Source organism: Pinus tabuliformis, chromosome 4_2 (assembly GCF_031772625.1).
Source record: "Pinus tabuliformis cultivar Carrire ecotype Pingquan chromosome 4_2, CPIR1, whole genome shotgun sequence".
In the NCBI taxonomy this organism is placed as follows: Eukaryota; Viridiplantae; Streptophyta; class Pinopsida; order Pinales; family Pinaceae; genus Pinus; species Pinus tabuliformis.
In genome coordinates this window covers 929,793,788-929,818,240 of record NC_142304.1, presented here as the reverse complement: position 1 = coordinate 929,818,240, position 24,453 = coordinate 929,793,788, and the positions used below count along the sequence as shown (strand labels likewise).

General features: G+C 38.7%; 1 pseudogene; it reads left to right on the top strand.

Annotated features, from left to right (window-relative positions):
• LOC149172748 (uncharacterized) overlaps positions 1-23,946 on the top strand; it is a 35,282-nt pseudogene extending 11,336 nt beyond the window's left edge.
• The last annotated feature ends 507 nt before the right edge of the window (positions 23,947-24,453 follow it).

The window sequence follows — 24,453 nt, the reverse complement described above, 5'->3', positions numbered from 1 at the left end:
CCCCCCACATCAAGGGCTAGTGGGAAACCTACTGCGAGCAGAGGGATGAAAGTACGGACTCACTGTTTTCGACCACACCCACTTGGAACTCATTCCGGGATGCTATCAAGGAGCAGTACTACCCTGTTAGGAGCTATGAGGATAAATACATAAAGTGGACAACGCTGTGACAAGGAAGGGACCATGATGTGTCGGAGTTTGCTAATTCTTTTCATACCCTTCACATGAAGTTGGGTATCAATGATTCTGAGAAGAATTTGGTTCTCAAGTACTACGACTGCCTACACAAGTACATCCAGGATGAGATGGAGTTCCTGGACATCTCCTCGCTCGGCACAGCATACAGATATGCCCTCAAGATCGAGCAAAATTTTAAACGAAGAAGCGATACTTTGGATCTGCGAATCTGAAGCAAGGGAAAGGTGCTCCCAAACCACAGAACAAAGGCCAAAGCCAAGGTGGGGCGGCCCAGGACAGCCTGCCAAAGCCGCAAGCAAAGAATAACACCATAATACCAAAGAAGGACATTGAAAAGTGGTGTGAGTTCCATAAGAGCTCCACTCACAACACGAGTGTCGGGCCGAGCAGTCACTGGTGGCCGAGATAATGGCTTCGAAATCAGATGCATGTTTCAACTATGAGTCAGAACCTGACAGCGAGAATGACAAAGGGAAGCAGGTTATCGATGCGGAGCCCAACGCCATTGTTGCCATCATGAAGATCCAGAAAGAGGAACCTGAAGATCCAGAGGAGGAGGAGCGCCTCTTCCACTCCTAGATGTGGGTAAAGGGTTCCCTGCTACAGTTCATTATCGACAGCGGGAGCCAAAAGAACCTCATTTCGACAGAGGTCATGAAGCAGCTGGGCTTACCAACCACATCATATCCATAGTCGTACACCATCAGATGGCTTCACCAAGGACAAGATCTTTGCATAAGCCAGCAGTGTCACCTTCCATACAACATCAAGCCCTTCACAGATGAGGTGTTATGTGACGTTGCTCCCTTTGATGTTTGTCATGTATTATTAGGCCAACCATACTTATGAAAGCGACATGTTGTGTATGAGTCAAGGCCTCGTGTTGTTATTGTTACTTTGGGAAATAAGTTGTACAAGATATGAGAGGTAGCACTGTCTATTGCCATCTCTTTGGTTACTGCAAAACAGTGCAGTAAGTTCATTTCAAAAACTGAGAAATTTTCTTTCCTGATGATATGCCCTCAGGGAAAGAAGAATACGGTGGCCATGACCTCTAGACAGGGCCCCTCTGCACAACAACAACAGATGGACAAGGTCGTGGAGGAGGACAAGGACATCTTCACCTCCCCCGCAGGGGTGCCTCTACACTGCCAAGTCAAGCACTCCATCGATCTGACCCGAGGTGTGTTGCTCCCCAATGGACCAATCTATTGGCATCCTATTCTGGAGAGCGACAAAATCAAGAGGCGAATTCAGGAGCTACTACAGAAAGGTCACATCCGGCCGAGTTCATCGCCCTGTGGGAGCCTGATCGTGTTGGTATAAAAGAAGGATGGGACTTGGAGACTCTGTATTGACTATCAGGCACTAAACAAGATCACTGTCTAGAATAAGTACCCGATCCCATGGCTTGATAACCTTCGGGACCAACAGAAGGGGGCAAAATATTTTAGCAAGATCGAATTGAAATCAGGATATCACCAAGTACCAATCAAACCCTCCAATGTGTGGAAGACTACCTTCAAAGCCAGGGAGGGCTTTTTTGAATGGTTGGTTATGCCTTTCGGGTTGACGAATGCTCCTGCAACCTTCATGAGGTTGATAAATGACATCTTAAGTCCATTCACAAACTCATTTGTAGTGGTATACTTGGATGACATCCTGATCTTCAGCTAGAGTTGGGAAGATCACCTCCACGACATCCAACAGGTTCTCCAAACACTGTGGAAACACAAACTATGTCCCAATTTGGAGAAATGCACTTTTGGCATGACCAGGTTTTGTATCACGGATACATTATTGATTAATAAGGGGTGCATGTGGATCCATCCAATATCCAAGTCATTCAAGATGTTTCTTACCCAAGATGCATCATTCACATAGGTTGTTCGGTTTTTCTATGAGTGGTAATCCCTTCACCATGCCTTTCCTATGTAGCAAATTCAAACCTCCAAAGTTGAGATGTCCAAATCTCAAATGCCATAACCAGTTTTCATCTTTGACCTCTACTTGATAGTTCACTTGTGTGACAACTACCGCTTTTCTTCCATCCTCTTTTGAGTTCATAGATAGTTGTGCTTGTGCACCTTCTTTTTTTAAATATGATATTATTTTTAGGGGAAACATTCTATTGTTTGTCATCTTAACCTTTGCAATCAGTTTTCTGCTTGGAGGCCTATCCAAAATTGTGCACACATTATTTTTTAATAAGGCATTGTAGCCTTTATGCATGAGCTGTCCAACGCTCATGAGATTATGTCTCAAAACGGAGAAAAAGTAAACATCTGAGATGTATTTCTTCTCCCCCTTCTTTGTTAGGATATTAACTCTTCTTTTTCCCATGACAAAGACTTTGCTATCAATCCCTAATGTCACTTCATATTTCACATTCTCATCTAGATTAGAAAACATTTCTATGTTTCTTGACATGTGGTTGCCACACCCTGAATCTAGATATGATATATCACTCTATTTTTCTTGTTCTACATTACAAGCTAAAAACATGCTATCATGGTTATGATTTTCTCTTTTGAAATTTACAGTTGGTTTGTTACTAATTTCATATTTCTTCTTTCTACATTCATTTGCACAATGACCATACTTCTTACAATAATGACATTGAACTTGAGGTTTATCATACCTCTGACCTTGTGCTTGATTTTGGCTTGGGCCTTGAATTGGATTTTGATTGCTACCTCTTCCATTTGAGCTTGAAGGGCTACTTCTTCCACCTCTGTGTGGTCTTCTTCCTCTTCCTCTAGCATATGATCTTCCTCTGCCTCTACCTTGACCAAATGATACTTGAGTCTTGAAGGCATCCTCCAATGAGGAGCTTGTTGCTCTATTCAGTCTATGTTCATGAGAAATCAGTGATGCAATAAGATCATCCACTAAGAACTGTGAGAGATCCTTTGTCTCTTCTATGGCCATAACAATGGCCTCAAACCTTGCTGGCAAACTTCTCAAAAAAATTTCAACTATTCCTCTATCCTCAAGTGTCTCACCATGAGACCTGATTTGAGTAACCATCCCACTTACATGTGTAAAAACCGATTCTATATTCTCAGACTCTTTCATACAAAGTGTTTCAAAATCTCTCCTCAACATTTGCAGCTTTGTTGTTTTGACTTTTTCCATGCCTTGGTAGCCTGTCTGTATGGTGTCTCATGCTTGCTTGGACTTCATTAATGTTGCAACCCTTGGGAAAATACTTTCATGAACTTCTTGGAAAATATAAAATAGGGCTTTTGAATCCTTCTTCCTGTTGTCCCATAAAAAATCTTTTTCTTGTTGAGATAAGGCATTGTATGCTGCTGCATCTGTTGGTTCTTGAAAACCATTCTACACCAAATCCCAAATGCCTTGAGAAGAAAACAAGGCCTTCATTGTAATAGCCCAATATTCATAATTTTTGCCATTAAATTGAGGTAGATAAGGATTAGTCAAGCTTGTGCTTGATGTTTCCATTTCTGAGCGTAAAAAAAAACCTTTTTAGCTGCTGGTAAATATGCTAAAAACAATCTACCCTCAAAATAATTCTTACTGCTAGTAAAAACACTTGTTTTTACACTAACAATATTTAGCCCACTGTGATACCGCATTAGAAAAAATTTAGTAAATTTAACTTTCATGCATGGGCAGAGAGTTATGATTTTCGCGAAGCTACTTTAGTGCAGCTAGCTTCATGCACAGCGAAGCTGATTTCGCGCACCGCAAAGCTAATTTCACAAACTCGGATTTCGCGGACTTGGATTTTGGATTTTCGGAGCTATTACAGAGACTCAAAGATGAAAGATTTACTCATGGAAAAAACTGAGAGTGAAACAAGATAAGGTTGGAGCAACACAATAAAAACTTAGTATTGAATTCTAAAAAATGAAAATACATTCACATGAGGCTGTGGCTCATTCACCAAGTAAAAGCAAAGGTTTTATGGTGATTTACACTTACGCAGAGTAACACACAATAGAAACACAGTAACTGTTGTTTTCACGCACTCACCAAAATTTTCTCCACCATTTTCTCCTCAAAGACTTGCGCTCTATTTTTTCTCCAACTCTCTTACTCTCTAACCTATCAAAATGAATTTTTTACGTTCATATTTAACTCAACATACAATTTTACATTTAATTCATGAAAGAGCAAATTTAATATGATGTTTTTGTTGAGTGCGATCGGAGTCACGCAGGTGTTTGTAGAGTGTGGGGAATAGGCACTGAAAAAATGCTTTCCCATATCTATTTACCAAAGTACATTAACTGCTTTAAATTCCTTGTTGCATTTCGGAATGTTTCATGTCTGGCTTCAATCCTTCAATCTTCAAACAGAGACACAACCTGCAAAAATACGTCTGACAAGTATGGCTAGTGTCAGGCTGTTTATTGCGGTGGTTGGGATTATTATTTTCGACACTCCCCCTTAATCACAATTGCCACCATTGACAATTCCCAAATAGTTTCTGAGATAAGAAAAGCTTTCACATGCCAATGGTTTTGTGAAGATGTCAACAAATTGTTCCTGTGACGTGCAGTGCTGCAACACAATTTCATCATTGCTAATCAACACTCTAATAAAATGATATTTAGCATCAATATGCTTGGTCCTCTTGTGAAAGGCAGAATTCTCTGACAATGCAATTGTTGAGGTGTTGTCACAGAAAATAGTTTCCGCGCCCTCTTGGTCATGACGAAGATCCCTCAACATCCTTCTCATCCAGACTGCTTGACACACTACTGTTGTTGTTGCAATATATTCAGCTTCTGCTATTAACAGTGACACTATTGGCTGCTTCTTCGAGGCCCATGAAATGGCTCCAGAACCCTAATGAAAAACATATCCTGACATGCTCTTTCTTTCATTGACACTGCCCGCCCAATCACTGTCAGTGTAACCAATTAGCCTGAACCTTGACACCAAACTTACTACACACACTATATCCGGCCTAGTGGTGGTCAAATACATCAATCTGCCTATCATGCTTTTGTATAATGTCAGATTGACATTGTTGTTGCAATCTTCTTTTCTCAACTTCAACCCTATGACAATTGGAGTTGGTGCGGATTTGTTGTTCTGCATTTTAAACCTGTCCAAAATTTCTGCCACATACTTTGCTTGAGAGATAAAAATGCCATTTTTTGTTCGCTTCGCTGTTATGCCCAAAAAATATCTTAACAATCCCAAGTCAATCATTTCAGATTCACGCTTCATGACTTGTTTGAAATCAGCGATGAGGAAATCATCACTCCCTGTAAAAATCAAATCCTCTACATATAAGATGACAATGAGAATCTTACCTTTGCTCTCTTTGATGTAGAGAGTAGGCTCACCATCACATTTGTCGAAACCATTGTCCAAAAAGTAGGAATCTATCCTCCTATACCATGCACACAGTGCTTGCTTCAACCCATAAAGCGCTTTCCTCAACCAACACACTTTGTCTTCTTGGTCTTCAACCTCATAACCAGGCAGTTGTGAGACATACACTTCCTCTTTCAGCACTCCATTCAAGAATGCTGATTTTACATCCATTTGATACACTCTCCATTTGTCCTGCATGGTAATCGCCACAAATGTGCACACTATCTCCATCAGCGCGACTGGCATGAACGTCTCTGCGTAATCTCTTCCATGCTACTACTTGTATCCTTTGACAACTGGCCTTGCTTTGTGCCTTTCAATCTTTCCCACAATGTTGCTTTTGGTCTTATAGACCCACTTCACTCCAATGACATGTTTTCCTTTCGGAAGGATCACTAACTCCCATGTGTCATTCCTTTCTATTGCTTCTATTTCTTCTACCATTGCCGCAACCCATTTTCTTCTTTGATTGCATCTTCAAACTGAATTGGGTCATCTACATGACAAAATAATGCAAATAAGGAATTCATACCTGCGCTACTATCAACTTCATCTTGCTCATAATTTTCATTTAAATTTCTCAATTTTGGTCTTCTTGTGCTTTTTGAAGATGGGCTTGACATGTCACTTGGTGTCGCACTTCACGGTGTGCTTGGAGAAGCACTTGCTTATCTTCAAAGTGGATTGGGTCATCTACATGACAAAATATGCAAATAAAGAATTCAGACCTGTGCTACTATCAACTTCATCTTGCTCATAAGTTTTATTTAAATTTTTAAATTTTGGTCTTTTTGTGCTTGTTAAAGATGGGCTTGAAATTTCACTTCGTGTCGTGCTTCGCGGTGTGCTTGGAGAAGCACTTGCTTGGGTGCGCGAAACTGTCATATTATTTGTTGATGGCGTTTCTTGCTGCCTGCTTTATTGTGCTTAAATAGGAGTAGAGGGAGTCACTGTTGAGGAATTACTTGCTGTTGTTAATTCCTCTCTGCCCTCATGTGGTATACATGCTTTGACATTGATTGTCTTCTCTAAACTTCCATCCCATGCTTCCTCTTCTATAAACTGCACATCTCTGCTGATTATGACTTTCTTGGTTGATGGATTGTAGAGCTTGCATGCCTTGGATTCATCACTGTATCCAACAAATATACATTTCTCCCCCTTGATGTCCAACTTCTTCCTTAACTCATCCGGGACTTGTGCATACACCACACATCCAAAAACTCACATTTGAGTGAAATTTTACCTTCTTCAACTCCATGCCTCTTCAGGAACAATGTTTTGTATGCTTTTGGTTGGACATCTATATAAGATATATGCTACACAAGTGACAGCTTCAGCCCAATAGTCATTTGGCAAATGCCTTGCCTTCAACATACTCCTTGTCATCTCCATAATGGTCCTATTCTTCCTTTCTGCCACACCATTTTGCTGCGGTGTATATCTTGTTGTAAATTGCTTGTCAATTCCATGCTTCCTAGAAAATCGGAGGAAGTCATTTGAGATGTATTCTCCACCTCTATCAGTCCTAAGGACTTTGATGTAATGTTCGCTTTGCTTCTCAACAAGAGCCTTGTATTGTCGAAAGCGCTTAAACACTTCACTTTTCTTTTTTAGGAGAAAGACCCATGTCTTCCTTGTGTAGTCATCTACGAAGGTCAATACATATTGGCTGCCACCAATTGATGGTCTCTCCATTGGTCCACATAAATCCGAGTGGACAATCTCAAAAGGTGCCTTTTCCCTTATTGACTTTCCTGCTAGAAATTTCTCCCTATGTTGCTTTCCAAAGATGCATCCTTCACATAGGCTGTTCGGTTTTTCTATGAGTGGTAATCCCTTCACCATGTCTTTCCTATGTAGCAAATTCAAACATCCAAAGTTGAGATGTCCAAATCTCAAATGCCATAACCAGTTTTCATCTTTGACCTCTGCTTGATAGTTCACTTGTGTGACAGCTACCTCTTTTCTTCCATCCTCTTGTGAGTTCATAGATAGTTGTGCTTATGCACTTCTTTCTGCAAATCTGATATTATGTTTAGGGAAAACATTCTATTGTTTGTCATCTAAACCTTTGCAATCAGCTGTCTGCTTGGAGGCCTATCCAAAATTGTGCACACATCATTTTTGAAGAAGACATTGTAGCCTTTCTACATGACCTGTCCAATGCTCATGAGATTATGTTTCAGACCGAGGACAAAGTAAACATCTTAGATGTGTTTCTTCTCCCCCTTCTTTGTTAGGATATTAACTCTTCCTTTTCCCATGACAATGACTTTGCTATTAGTCCCTAATGTCACTTCAGATTTCACATTCTCATCTAGATTAGAAAACATTTCTATGTTTCCTGACATGTGGTTGCTACACCCTATATCTAGATACCATATATCACTCTGTTTTTCTTGTGCTACATTACAAGCTAAAAACATGCTATCATGGTTATGATTTTCTCTTGTGAAATTTACACTTGGTTTGTTACTAATGTCATATTTCTTCTTTCTACATTCATTTGCATAATGACCATACTTCTTACAGTAATGACATTGAACTTGAGATTTATCATACCTCTGACCTTGTGCTTGATTTTGGCTTGGGCCTTGACGTGGATTTTGATTGCTGCCTCTTCCATTTGAGTTTGAAGGGCTGCTTCTTCCACCTCTGTGTGGGCCTCTTCCTCTTCCTCTAGCGTATGATATTCCTCTACCTCAACCTTGACCAAATGATACTTGTGTTTTGAAGGCATGCTCCAATGAGGAGCTTGCTGCTCTATTCAGTCTATGTGCATGAGAAATCAATGATGCATTAAGAACTGAGAGCTGTGAGAGATCCTTTGTCTCTTCTATGGCCACAACAATGGCCTCAAACCTTGCTGGAAAACTTCTCAAAACTTTTTCAACTATTCTTCTTTCCTCAAGTGTCTCACCATGAGAACTGATTTGAGTAACCAACCCACTTACATGTGTAAAAATCACATCTATATTCTCACACTCTTTCATACAAAGTGTTTCATAATCTCTCCTCAACATTTGCAGCTTTGTTGTTTTTACTTTTGCCATGCCTTGGTAGGGTGTCTATAGGGTTTCCCATGTGTGCTTGGACTTCGTTGCGGCTGCAACCCTTGGGAAAATACCTTCATGAACTGCTTGGAAAATATAAAACAGGGCTTTTGAATCCTTCTTCCTGTTGTCCCTTAACAAATATTTTTCTTGTTGAGATAAGGCATTGTATGTTGCTGCATCTGCTGGTTCTTGAAAACCATTCTCCACCAAATCATAAATGTCTTGAGAAGAAAATAGGGCCTTCATTGTAATAACCCAATAATCATAATTGTTTCCATTAAATTGAGGTAGCTAAGGATTACTCAAGCTTATGCTTGATGTTGCCATTTCTGAGCGTAAAAAAAAACTTTGTACCTGCTGGTAAATATGCTAAAAACAATCTGCCCTCAAAACAATTTTTACTGCTAGTAAAAACACCTGTTTTTACACTAACAATATTTAACCCGCTCTGATACCATGTTAGAAAATATTTAGTAAATTTAACTTTTGCGCAACTATGTTAGAAAATATTTAGTAAATTTAACTTGTAGAGAGTTAGGATTTTCGGGAAACTACTTTCGTGCAGCTAGCTTCGCCCATCACAGAGCTGATTTCGCACAGCTACCTTCGCACACAGCGAAGCTAATTTCATAGACTTGGATTTCGTGGATCTAGATTTTGGATTTCGCGGAGCTATTACATTGGCAGAGCTATTACAGAGAATCAAAGGTGCAAAATTTATTCATGGGAAAAACTGAGAGTAAAACAAGATAACGTTGGAGAAACATAATAAAAACTTAGTATTGAATTCTAAGACATGAAAATACATTCACACGAGGTTGCGGCTCATTCACCAAGTAAAAACAAAAGTTTTACGGTGATTTAAACTTATGTGGAATAACACACATTAAAACACAGTAACTATAGTTTTCACCCGCCCACCAAAATTTTCTCCACCATTTTCTCCTGAGAGACTTGGGCTCTCTTTTTTCTCCAACTCTCTTACTCTCTAACCTATCAAAATGAATTTTTTACATTGATATTTAACTCAACATACAATTTTACATTTAATTCATGACATAGCGAAATTAATATGATGTTGTTGAGTGCGATCGTGTTTTTAGAGTCTGGGCAATAGGAACTAAATAAATACTTGCCCATATCTATTTACCAAAGTACATTAACTGCTTTAATTTCCTTGGTGCATTTCAGAATGGTTCATGTCTGGCTCGCAAAAATAGTCTGACAAGTATGGCTGGTGTCAGGTTGTTTATTAGGGTGGATGGGATTATTATTTCCAACAGTGGAAGATGACGACCTTCCAAAGCCTGAACTTTAGAAACGATGACATCTTGGAATTCTTAAAATATGAGAATGTCATCGGCAGAGGAGGAGCGGGTGTTGTGTATAGAGGTATGATGCCCACTGGCGAACAAGTAGCAGTGAAGAAAATTGTGGGGATTGGAAGAGGCTCTTTAAATGATCATGGTTTCTCTGCGGATATTAAGACTCTGGGAAAATCCGCCACCAGCACATAGTTAAATTGCTGGTGTTTTTCTCCAACCATGACACTAATCTTCTGGTGTATGAATACATGCCTAATGGAAGCTTGGGGGAGCTACTTTGTGGGAGAAACGGCGAACCTCTGGATTGGCATACGAGACGCATAATTGCAGTGGAAGCTGCGAAGGGGTTGTGCTATCTCCACCATGGTTGTCGCCCACTTATCCTCCATCGCGATGTGAAATCAAACAACATTCTTGTGGATTCCAACTTTGAAGCCCAGGTTGCAGATTTTGGCCTAGCCAAGTTCCTGCATCATTCTGGCGCTTCGGAATGCATGTCTTCCGTTGCAGGCACCTTTGGGTACATAGCACCAGGTAAACTAGCATTCCATTTTTAGTTTCTGTTTTTTCTCGTAATCTACAAGTAGAGTGAAAGTATACATCTACGGGGAAGGCGTGCATGTATTTGGTATGTGATATTGTTATTGAATTTAATCCAGTGAAAACCATGGTTTTTAATTTTTTAAATAACTATTAATTTCACCATTGTCATTTATTTCCTTTGAAATTCGAACAAAATATTAATGATTGAATAAGAGTACGTGTACACGTTGAATGTGGACGAGAAAAGCGATGTGTACAGCTTCGGTGTGGTTCTGCTTGAACTTGTTACCCGGAAAAAGTCAGTAGGCGATTGTGAATTGGAAGAGGGTATGAATCTAGCAGGGTGGGTTAAGAAGACAACGAAATCCGCCACAGAAGAAGTTTGGAAGATTATAGATCCAAGGCTTACCATTGTTCCTAAGGAGGAAGCCATGAATGTATTCTTCGTGGCCTTGCTCTTTATAAAAAAACAGAGTGTCCGCAGACCCACAATGCGCAAGGTAGTTCATCTGCTAACATTCTTTCCAAAGTCTAACGCCTCACATTAATTTGCAAGTTTCTATATTCGCACGGAAGGGAATCGAAGAAGCCAAACTCCATTGTTAGCGTCGATTCGATGTCTTTGCTCAAATGGTTTGCTGACTTGGTTTTGATTTAGTGATTTGAAGAGTTGTTTATGAATATGAAAAGTGACAATAATAAGTTTGGTACATAGTTCCAAACTTATTATAGTTCTCCTGAAGAAAAGTTTGGTACATAGTTGTATTTATGATCCATCCCAAAATTTGTCGCTGTAACGTAAAGGATGTAGGCATTCAAGCGCTTATGAAGGGTTGGAATAAATATTTGTATTATGTACCCTAGGAGGTATCAACGTTAGATCGGTATACCCTTCTTGAGAAAATCGTATATTCTTGTGTGTAAAAGCTTGTTGCTATAAAGAAAAAGGATCTCAACATGAATTCACTTAATAAGTAATTGATTAAATATTTATATTGGGATTCAATAAATAATTGCATTTTTGACAATAATCTGAGATATCATAGTGCATCGTTTGAGCATCAAAAAGTGTATCCGCAGGCAAAGTAAATTTGTTTCTGTAATGTAAGATCCAAGCATCCAAACAACTATTAAGTGATGAAATAAATCTTCTTTTCTTAATTATAATTGAAAATTTGTTGGTGTAACCTATGAAACGTTATTAGGCAATTATGTTGTGTTGTGCAAACGTAAGCATCAAAACAATTATTAAGCAATTGGATAAATATCACTACTATTCAAAATAGTGAGATGTACCTCCAATGGAATGGTCATTATATCCTTATTTTGCTTGGAGAAAAAAACAGTTCAAAGTTGGAGTTTGACAGAAATATTCAACTGTGAAAGAATAATGAAGAATAACAGAAAATAATGAAGAATAACAGAGGCACCTAAGGCACGTAATATGCCTTCAATAAATCACATTTAAATACATAGAAATTTTTTTGGCCTAATTATACACAAATGGGTGTTCTCTGGCCTCGCCTTTTCTCTCCTCTTCCTGGCTCTCGGTCTTTTTATTTTCTATGTTTTGGCCTATAGGATTACAATGTCCATTTAGCTATGGAAAACTAACTTCAAACAAATCAGAAAGTTTTCTATATATTTGAAATCAATTTCTGATTATATTAATCTATTCTTATTACCTAATAAACCTTATCTCTTAATGAGCGAACCTTCTAAAAGAACTATTTATTAAGTTAAAATGTAAAATCATTTACATTAATGAATTGAGATCCCTCATCAAATGCCTAGACCCTTATGGAGCTAATCAACCAATGTTTGAAGCAATGAATATGCTCCTACCTTGAAAAAAAAAAAATGTGCCTAACTTTGAACGATATTGATGCCAAAACCCCTTTGCGAGTTAATCAACGACTGTTTGAACCACTCAATATGCTTTCAAAGATGGGCAAAACTATTGTCTAATTCTACAACAACCTTTGAAATATTTTGTTAACGTGGTTTCTTTGATTTTATTTTTCCTCAATGTATGAATTTGAATGATACAAATATTGACATAATTCCATTATGTAAGGGATTTTTTTAATCAAACTAGGATTATATTCTTATCAAAACTAAAAACCTACACTCGTTTTTAATCAAAACTTTATTAAAAACTTAATTTTCAAATCACAAATTTTTGAACAAAATGTTTTTTTTTAAATGTTTGTTTGTAAATAAAATGGATATAAACTCGTGCAACCATTTTATTATTATTGAAGACCGTGGTCAATGTTTTATTATTATTATTATTTATTTATTTGTTCAGAATAGAAAAAGATTATCTTTTATATATTAAAAAGAGAGTAAAAGTGAATAGTTGTTTGACCTTTTTTCTCCTCTTCACTCTTACAAAAAAATAAATAGACATTTTGATTCTTACATGTAACATATGGGTCAAAATCCAAAAAAAATACATATTGCAGTCATTACTAATCCTTCATGAAAACAAATTTTCCATCATATTGCCAAGGCTTAAAACAAGAAAAAAAGTAGAAACTAGGATAAAGGTATACTGGCAGTGTCAACCGTGTTGTCATGCTTGTATAATGCATAGTGGATAACCCCATGTGTTTCTTTTTATCCCCTTTTAGAAAGCATACCAACGATATTGTTATGTTCCCTGTATATGTTCTCCTAGAAGATGTGTACGAAGGAGCGCTCTACAATGCAGATGCCTTTCATCAAATATGATAGTAGTGGAGGATGAAAACAATTGAGCCCCTTGATCTAATCTATGCAGACTTTGGAATATTCTAATACATGTAAATCATTGATGTTTAACCTGTTAAATCTATCAAGAGCATACATATGAAAACATTAAAAAAAAAAAAACAATGAACAAAAGCTAGAGAACTCTAGTTCTCAATCCATGACCTCAACTCTCATTTGAATCTCATGCATTCATGGGAGCAATGAATACTTCATTATATAGCCAAGATATTTCTAATTGGATTATCAATTATTTGACTAACCTCTCATTCTAATCTACTACCCTAATCTACTACACAGGTAAAATACCGATGTTTCTCTCTCAAAAGTTGTATTCCTCAAATAGATATTTCTAACGAGGTATTATGCGTGTCAAACTGAGTTCGTTTTCCAAAGTTATGACCCCGGGAAGTTGATGTACCAATTTACCCAAACGGGGCCCATAGTTTGATGCTTCATCTCCTAGGGTTAGGTTTTTAGATGTTCAAGGTTTTCCATTATTTATCAACAATAAATAGGCATTTTAGCCTCATTGTAACATAGTTCAGAGACATGTAGCTACCACATCTCTTCTCAGAGATAAGCTACCATCCCCCAAGCTAGTCTTATTTTGATTTTGTTTGTAAGCATATTTCAGTATTTGATATTAATGAAATGAAGTGTTATTTCTACTGCATCTTTGTATTTATGGTTATATCTGTAATTTGTTGTGTTCCTGTTTAAATCCAGATCAGTTGTATTAGAGCGGTCTACTCTTTCTCTGTTTTTCTTTGCATGTCCCCAACGAGGTCGGGATATAAGGAGTTAGGTCTTGAACTGGTCGAACCTTTGGAAGAATAGCCTCGCAAATCCCGACGACCTCCCATCGCAGATGAAAAGAAAGATGAGGGGGCAGGAGATCCTATCGAAATCTTGCTCGAAGAGGCCCTCGAGTGAAAAAGAAACATGATGGTGGACAACTTTGCCCGGATCCTTCAACGACTACCCAGGGGCGACGCATCTACATCCGGAAGCTACTCTGGAAGCGCCACACCCTTTAAGGTACAAGTTAACTTTGACGTTCCCATATTTGACAGTCAGATAGATGCATACGTCGTAGATAAATGGTTAAATCTTCTACAAGGGTATTTGTCCGTTCATGATTTTTCCAGCCGAGAAAAGATCACCTTTTCACTTCTCAAAGTACGGACTCACTGTTTTCAACCATACCCACTTGGAACTCATTCCGAGATGCTATCAAGAAGCAGTAATACCTTGTCAGTAGCTATAAGGACAAATACATAAAGTGGACAACACTACGACAGGGAAGAGACCAAGATGTGCCGGAGTTTACCAATGTTTTTCATACTCGTTGCACGATGTTGGGTATCAATGATTCTGAGAAGCATTTGGTTCTCAAGTAACATGATTGCCTACATAGGTACATCCAGGTTGAGATGGAGTTCCTGCACATCTCCTCACTCAGCATGGCATACTGATATGCCATAAAGATTGAGAAAAAGTTTAAATGGAAGAAGCGAGACTTTGGATCTGCAAATCTGAAGCAAGGGAAAGTTGTCCCCAAACCGTAGAACAAAGGACAAAGCCAAGGTGGGGCGGCCCAAGACAACCTGCCAAAGCTGCAAGCAAATAACAACACCGCGAAGCCAAAGAAGGACACAGGAGAGTGGTGTGAGTTCCAAAAGAGCTCCACTCACAGCACAAGTGAGTGTTGGGCCAAGCAGTCATTGGTGGCTAAGCTAAAGGCTTCAGAATCATATGCATGTTTCAACTCTAAGTCAGAACCCAACAAGGGGAATGACAAAGGGAAGAAGGTTATCGATGCGAAGCCTAATGCCTTGCCATCACAAAGATCCAGAAGGAGGAATATGAAGATCCAGAGAAGAAGGAGTGCTTCTTCCACTCCCAGATGTGGCTAAAGGGTTCCTCGCTACAACGCATTATCGATAACGGGAGCCAAAAGAACCTGATTTTGGCAGTGGTCGTGAAGCAGCTAGGCTTACCAACCACAACACAGCCACAAATGTACACCATTAGGTGGCTTCACTGAGGACGGGATCTTCGTGTGAGCCAGTAGTGTCGCCTTCCATAGAGCATCAAGCCCTTCACAGATGAGGTGTTATGTGATGTTGCTCCCCTTGATTTTTGTGATGTATTATTAGGCCAACATACTTGTGGAAGTGACATGTTGTGTATGAGTCAAGGCATCATGTTGTTATTTTTACTTTGGGAAATAAGTTGTACAGGATACCAGAGGTAGCACCGCCTACTGCCATCTATTTGGTTACTGCAAAAGAATGCAGTAAGTTCATTTCCAAAACTGGGAAATTTGTTTTCCTGATGATATGCCCTCAGGAAAGAAGAAGACTGTGGCCACGACCTCCAGACAAGGCCCCTCCGCACGACAACAAGAGATGGACAAGGTCGTGGAGGAGTACGAGGACATCTTCATCTCCCCCACAGGGGTGCCTCTACACTGCCAGGTCAAGCACTCCATCGATCTGACCCCGGGTGCGTCACTGCCCAATCGACGAATCTATTGGCATTCTGTTCTAGTGAACGACGAAATCAAGAGGCAGATTCAGGAGCTGCTACAAAAAGGTCACATCTGGCCGAGTTCATTGCCCTATGGGAGTCCGATCGTGTTCGTATAGAAGAAGGATGGGACTTGGAGACTCTGTATTAACTATTGGGTGTTGAAAAAGATCACTGTCTAGAATAGGTACCCGATCCAATGGATTGATGACCTTCTGGACCAGAAGAAGGGGGCAAAATATTTCAGCAAGGTTGACTTGAAATCAGGATATCTCCAGGTACCAATCAAACCCTCTGATGTGTGGAAGACTGTGTTCAAAGCCAAGGAGGGCCTTTTCGAATGGTTGGTTATGCCTTTCGGGTTGACGAATGCACCTGCAACCTTCATGAGGTTGACCAATGACATCTTGTGTCCATTTACCAACTCATTTGTAGTGGTATACATGGATGACAACCTGATCTTCAACCAGAGTTGGGAAGAGCACCTCCACGACATCTAACACGTTCTCCAAACACTGCGGCAACACAAGCTATGTGCCAATTGGAGAAATGCACTTTTGGTATGACCGAGGTTCAGTTTATCAGCTACATTATTGATGAACGTGGGGTGCATGTGGATCTAGCCAAGATCCAAGTCATTCAAGATGTTGCTTACCCAATAAGCATCCTTCACATAGGCTGTCTAGTTTTTCTATGAGTGATAATCCCTTCACCATGCCTTTTCTATGCAGCAAATTCAAGCATCCAAAGTTGAGATGTCCAAATCTCAAATGCCATAACCAGTTTTCATCTTTGAACACTGCTTGATAGTTCACTTATGTGACAGCTGCATCTTTTCTTCCATCCTCTTGTGAGTTCATAGATAGTTGTGCTTGTGCACCTTCTTTCTCCAAATCTGATATTATTTTTATGGAGAAGATTCTATTGTTTGTCATCTGAACCTTTGCAATCAACTGTCTGCTTGGAGGCCTATCCAAAATTGTGCACACATCATTTTTGTAGAAGACATTGTAGCCTTTCTGCATGAGCTGTCCAAAGCTCATGAACATCTAAGATGTATTTCTTCTCCCCCTTCTTTGTTAGGATATTAACTCTTCCTCTTCCCATGACAGAGACTTTGCTATCAATCCCTAATGTCACTTCAGATTTCACATTCTCAGCTAGATTAGAAAACATTTCTATGTTTCCTGACATGTGGTTAATACACCCTGAATCTAGATACCACATATCACTCTGTTTTTCTTGTGCTATATTACAAGCTAAAAACACGCTATCATGGTTGTGATTTTCTCTTGTGAAATTTACACTTGGTTTGTTACTAATGCCATATTGCTTCTTTCTACATTCATTTGTATAATGACCATACTTCTTACAGTAATGACATTGAACTTGAGATTTATCATACCTCTAACCTTATGATTGCTTTTGGCTTGGGCCTTGACTTGGATTTTGATTGTTGCCTCTTCCATTTGAGCTTGAAGGGCTGCTTCTTCCACCTCTGTGTGGGCTTCTTCCTCTCCCTCTTTCATGTGATCTGCCTCTGCCTTGACCTTGACTAAATGATACTTGTGTCTTGAAGGCATGCTCCAATGAGGAGCTTTCTGCTCTATTTAGTCTATGTTCATGAGAAATCAGTGATGCATTAAGCTCATCCACTAAGAATTGTGAGAGATCCTTTGTCTCTTCTATGGCCACAACAATGGCCTCAAACCTTGCTGGAAAACTTCTCAAAACTTTTTCAACTATTCTTCTTTCCTCAAGTGTCTCATCATGAGACCTGATTTGAGTAACCATCCCACTTACATGTGTAAAAAATGAGTCTATATTCTCAATCTCTTTCATACAAAGTGTTTCAAAATATCTCCTCAACATTTGTAGCTTTGTTGTATTGACTTTTGCCATGCCTTGGTAGGTTGTCTGTAGGGTGTCCCGTGCTTTCTTGCACTTCATTGCTGTTATCAAACCAGCTCAAAAAAATATAGAAAAGATAGATCAATGCCTTAGAAATAAGCCTCTTCGAGGGGGAAACCTCCTTTACATTACACAAATGAACAATTCTTGGATGATACAAATGACAAGACCTCCTTTCTATATATAAGAGTCTAAGGGGTCATAATATAATCAAAGACGACATAACAATAATAATGTAAGGGCATAATAATAAAAATAGTGGGCTTCTATGGGGCACAATAATAACAATATGGGGACTACATGGGTACAACAATATAATAAGCGGGTTTTACTAATAACAATAAGGGGTTACACTAGTCGTATAAGGGCCTAACATGCCCCTCTTCTTCAAAAAGTGTTGTCCTCAATGCTTGAGTAGTTTTTGATGCTTCTGTATAAATTATTGTCCTCCCATGTGGAATCTTCGGCGGGTAAGTTCTTCCACTTGATGAGATACTCTGAAATTGATCGATTTCGTAGCTGTCAGGTTCTTGTTTCTGTGACTGCTCCAGGTTCCAATATGATTTTTCCTTCCTCTTCAACTTCTGGCAATATTGTTTGAATTGGGATATTTTGCAACTTTTGAATGAGTGGCCACACTTCTTCGTCCTTCTTCCATTCATCCCTTGCTTCGTTTATCCAATCTGGTTGGGTAATAGAAATAACACAAAACAATGCTTCCACATCCTCATCCTTTCTTGAGAGTGCATCTGGAACAAAAATTTTCTTCCCTTTTTTGTAGATGATGTCAAAGTCATAACCAAACATATCTGTGACCCATTTTTTCTATTCTTCTAAAGATAATATTTGTTCTAAGAAGTGTTTAAGACTATCATGATCCATTTTTACCTTGAAGTGTCTTCCCATTGGGTAAGGTCGTAATTTCTTAAGTGCATGTAGTATTGCCGACATTTCCTTCTCATAAATAGTTTGCTTGAGATGTAGCCGTAAAAATACCCAATCACTTACATCAAAAAAAATTTCACTGTGATTTTGATCTACTTGTTGTTTCATTCGATTCTGCACCAAAGTGGCGTTATCCTTTAAAAGTTGGAGAACTTGTTGTTGATGTTCGATGTGATCTTTCACTGCTTGAACCTTTTTATTCTTGATATGTCATTCTATCTTGAGAGTTTGAGGAGTGGTAATTTCTTTCAATGCTTTACAAGATATGGTCGGATTCATTTCTTGATGCTCGATGTGATCTTTCAGTTCTTGAACATTTTTCTTCTTGATATATCCTTCTATCTTGATAGTTTGAGGAGTGGTAATTCCGGCCAATACATTACAAGATATGGTTGGATTCATTTGTTCTTTCTCGATGTGATCTTTCACTTCTTGAACCTTTTTCTTCTTGATATGTCCTTCTATCTTGAGAGTTTGAGGAGTGGTAATTCTTAGCAATGCTTTATAAGATATGGTTAGGTTCATTTCTTCTTTCTCTGGGGTTGGGTCGTTCTGTATATCCTCTTCTTTTGATGTTTATTGATCCTTTTCTTGCTCCTCTTCATACTCTATGTAAAAAAATTTCTTCTCAGCATGCTTATGAGCTTTAGTGGATTTGTTATCACAATTGTAACGAAGCCCTTTTTCTCTTTTTTCTTCCAATTGTTGTGGTGTAAACCTTGTAGGTCATGGAAAGCTAGGAGAAGAAACTTCCATAATTATAGTCATGAGTGGTGGGATTCCTTGTTTCCATAATCTCGCTTTCAATTTTTCTTGCCCACCTGAATGCCTTGTCCAATGAATTAGGTTCCCCAAGATGAACCTCATGTTGAATGTTATCCTTTAAAGTACCTATGAAGAAATAAATCCTTTGCTTCTCTACAATATCATTTACCCTCATTCAATTTTTGAAAGTCCTCAATGTGCTCTGCCATTGAACACTTTTGTTTTAGATTTATCAGTTGGCCAAAGAAGGTGTTTCTCTTTGTATCCTCATAATGTGCTATCATTTCCTCCATGAAAATTGACCACGTAACAAGTGGTTTAAGAGAACAAAGCCCTTTATACCATAAAAATTGATCCTGTTCTATATATGAAGATGCAATACGTACCTTTTGTCATAGTTTCACCTCATGTAGATCAAAATAGTGTTCAATCTGTAGTATCCAATTTACTGGATCATTGCCATCAAACTTCCTCATATCGTATTTTCTTGATTTTAGGAGCTCGATCCTGAAACGACTATAACTCTGTAATTTCAGCTCTTGCAGTTCTGAAATTGCGACTTGCAGTAGCCCTCTGCGTCCTCTTTCCAATGCCACCGGTATGATAAAAATTAGATTCTCCACGAAAGAGTTATGCACAATCTTCGAAGATGACCTGATTATATACCTTTTCAGAAGAGCAAACTTGTATGAAGTGCCACATATCATTGTTTTGACCTTTGGATCTGAAAAATATAGAAAACAAACTACGGTCTATCCTCTTTCTATAACTTCTTACGATATTTCAAGATGATGCTCAGAGAGACAATTATGAAGCTTTTCCCAAGGTGACCTGTTTAGAATGTAATTCGGGGTTCTGCAAAAACACTAAATTCCTCAGACTATATATCCGAAACAATAGCGAGACAGAATCTGAAATTCAGAGACGAGGTTCATACTGATTTATTCTCAAATGGGTTATTTGTTTAGCTTCTGAAACTTCTTAGCGAAAGAGTTATAGCAAAAATCCCACGATGACCTGTTTTAGTTGAAATTACGGAGCTTGCAAAAACCCTAACTTCCTCAGATCATATCTCCAAAGATAAAACGAGACAAGCTCTGAAATTTAGACCCGAGGTTCCACGTGAGTTTGTCTCAATTGGGTTTTTGTTTTCGCTTCTGAAACATCACAAAAAAATTTTATAGTGAAAATTCCACGATGACCTATTTGGAGCAGCGAAATCCTAGAATCCAAAGCTCTGATACCAAATGTTATGAAACTAGCTCACAAAAAGATAGAAAAGATAGATCAACACCTTATAAATAAGCCTCTTCGTGGGAGAAACCTCCTTTACATTACACAAATGAACAATTCTTGGATGATACAAATCAAAAGACCTCCTTTCTATATATAGGAGTCTAAGGGGTCATAATATAATCCGAGCCGACATAACAATAATAATGTAAGGCCACAATAATAACAATAGTGGGCTTCTATGGGGCACAATCATAACAATATAGGGACTACATGGGTACAACAATATAGTAAGGGGGTTGTACTAATAACAATAACGGGTTACCCTAGTAGTATATGGGCCTAACAGTTGATGTTGCAACCCTTGGGAAAATACATTCATGAACTGCTTGGAAAATATAAAACAAGGCTTTTGAATCCTTCTTCATGTTTTCCCTTAAGAAATCCTTTTCTTGTTGAGATAAGGCATTGTATGTTGTTTCATATGTTGGTTCTTGAAAACCATTCTCCACGAAATCCCAAATGTCTTGAGAAGAAAACAGGGCCTTCATTGTAATAGCCCAATAATCATAATTTTTTCCATTAAATTGAGGTAGTTGATGATTAGTCAAGCTTGTGCTTGATGTTTCCATTTCTGAGCGTAAAAAAAACTTTCTACCTGCTGGTAAATATGCTAAAAACAATCTGCCCTCAAAACAATTCTTACTGCTAGTAAAAACACTTGTTTTTGCACTAACAATATTTAACCCACTCTGGTACCATGTTAGAAAATATTTAGTAAATTTAACTTTCGCGCAGGGCTAGAGAGTTATGATTTCATGAAGATACTCTCGTTCAGCTAGCTTTTCACACCGCAGAGCTGATTTCACGCAGCTACCTTCGTGCACCGCAAAGCTAATTTCGTAGACTTGGATTTTGCAGACCTGGTTTTTGGATTTCGCGAAGCTATTACAGAGACTCAAAGATGAAAAATTTACTCATGGAAAAAACTGAGAGTAAAACAAGATAAGGTTCGAGAAACACAATAAAAACATAGTATTGAATTCTAAAACATGAAAATACATTTACATGAGGCTGCGGCTCATTCACCGAGTAAAAACAAAGGTTTTACGGTGATTTACACTTAGGCGGAATAACACAGTAAAACACAGTAAATGTTGTTTTCACATGCCCACAAAAATTTGTTCCACCATTTTCTCCTCAGAGACTTGCACTCTATTTTTTCTCCAACTCTCTTACTCTCTAACCTATCAAAATGATTTTTTTACATTCATATTTAACTCAACATACAATTTTACATTTAATTCATGACAAAGTGTAATTAATATGATGTTGTTGTGGAGTGTGATCAGAGTCACGTAGGTGTTTCTAGAGTGTGGGAAATAGGCGCTGAATAAATGCTTGCCCATATCTATTTACCAAAGTACATTAACTACTTTAAATTACTTGCTACATTTCAGAATGGTTTACGTCTGCCTTCAGTCCTTCAATCTTCAAACGAAGACACAACCTGCAAAATACGTCTGACGAGTATGGCTGCTATCAGGTTGTTTATTGGAGTGGTTGGGATTATTATTTCAAACACTCCCCCTTAATCATAATTTCTGCCATTGACAATTCCCAAACAGTTTCTAAGATAAGTAAAAAATTCACATGCCAATGGCTTTGTGAAGATGTCAACAAATTGTTCCTGTGACCTACAGTGCTGCAACACAATTTCATCATTGTTAATCATCTCTCTAATAAAATGATATTTAGCATAAATATGCTTGGTCGTATTGTGGAAGACAGAATTCTTTGACAATGCAATTGCTGAGGTGTTATCATAGAAAATAGTTGTCACACCCTCTTGGTCATGACGAAGATCCCTCAACATCCTTCTCATCCAGACTGCCTGACATGCTGCTACTGTTGCTGCAACATATTTAGCTTTTGTTGTTGATAGTGAAACTATTGGCTGCTTCTTTGAGGCCCATGAAATGGCTCTGGAACCCAAATGAAAAACATATCCTGATGTGCTCTTTCTGTCATCGACACTGCCTGCCCAATCATTGTCAGTGTAACCAACCAGCCTAAAATCACTTGTTGTTGTGTACAAAATGCCATACTATTTTTTCCCATTGACCTACCTCAGAATCCTTTTCGCAACTTGCCAATGTGTCTCCTTGGGTGTCTCCATGAACCTTGACACCAAACTTACTGCATACATTATATCTGGCCTAGTGGCGGTCAAATACATCAAGCTACCTATCATCCTTTTGTATAATGTCGGATTGACATTGTTGTTGCAATATTCTTTGCTCAACTTCAACCCTATGATAGTTGGAGTCGGTGCGGACTTGTTGTTCCACATTTTAAACCTATCCAAAATTCCTGCCACATACTTTGCTTGAGAGATAAAAATGCCATTTTTTGTTTGCTTCACTTCTATCCATGAATTGTTTGAAATCAACGACGAGGAAATCATCACTGCCTGTAAAAATCAAATCATCTACATATAAGTTGACAATGAGAATCGTACCTTCGCTCTCTTTGATGTAGAGAGTAGGCTCACTGCCACATTTGTCAAAACCATTGTCCAGCAAGTAGGCATCTATCCCGCAATACCATGCGTGCGGTGCTTGCTTCAATCCATAAAGAGATTTCCTCAACTGATACACTTTGTCTTCTTGGCCTTCAACCTCATAACCAGGTGGTTACGCAACATACACTTCCTCTTTCAGCACTCCATTCAAGAACGTTGATTTTACGTCCATTTTATACACTCTCCATTTGTGCTGAGCGACAATCGCCATAACTACGCACACTATGTACATCCACGCAACTAGCGTGAACGTCTCCACATAATCTCTTCCATGTTACTGCTTGTATCCTTTGACAACTAGCCTTGCTTTGTGCCTTTCAATATTTCCCTTGATGTTGCTTTTGGTCTTATAGACCCACTTCGCTCCAATGACATGTTTTCCTTTCGGAAGGCTCACTAACTCCCATGTGTCATTCCTTTATATTTCTTCTATTTCTTCCTCCATTGCGCAACCCAATTTTCTTCTTTGACTGCATCTTCAAACTTGATTGGATCATCTACATGACAAAATAATGCAAATAAGGAATTCATACCTGTGTTACAATCAGCCTCATCTTTCTCATAAATTTCATTTAAATTTTTGAATTTTGGTCTTCTTGTGCTTGTTGAAGATCGACTTGACATGTCACTTGGTCTCGCCCTTCGTGGTGTGCTTATAGAAGCCCTTGCTTGGCTGCGCGAAACTGTCATATTATTTGTTGGTGGCGTTACTTACTGCCTAATTTGTTGCAGTTGAATAGGAGTAGAGGGAGTCACTGTTCAGGGGAATTACTTGCTGTTGTTAATTCCTCTCTATTCTCATGTGGTATACATGCTTTGACAATGACTGTCTTCTCTAAACTTCCATCCCATGCTTCCTCTTCTATAAACTGCACATATCTGCTTATCGTGACTTTCTTGTTTGATGGATTGTAGAGCTTGTATGCCTTGGATCCATCACTGTATCCAACAAATATACATTTCTCCTCCTTACTATCCAACTTCTTCCTTAACTCATCTGGGACATGTGCATACGCCACACATCCAAAAACTCTCATGTGAGTGACATTTTGCTTTCTTCCACTCGATGCCTCTTCAGGAACAATGTTCTAGACGCTTTTGGTTGGACATCTATTCAAGATATATGTTGCTCAAGCGACAGCTTCAGCCCAATAGTCATTTGTAAATGCTTTGCCTTCAACATACTCCTTGCCATTTCCATAATGGTCCTATTCTTCCTTTCTGCCACACCATTTTGTTGTGG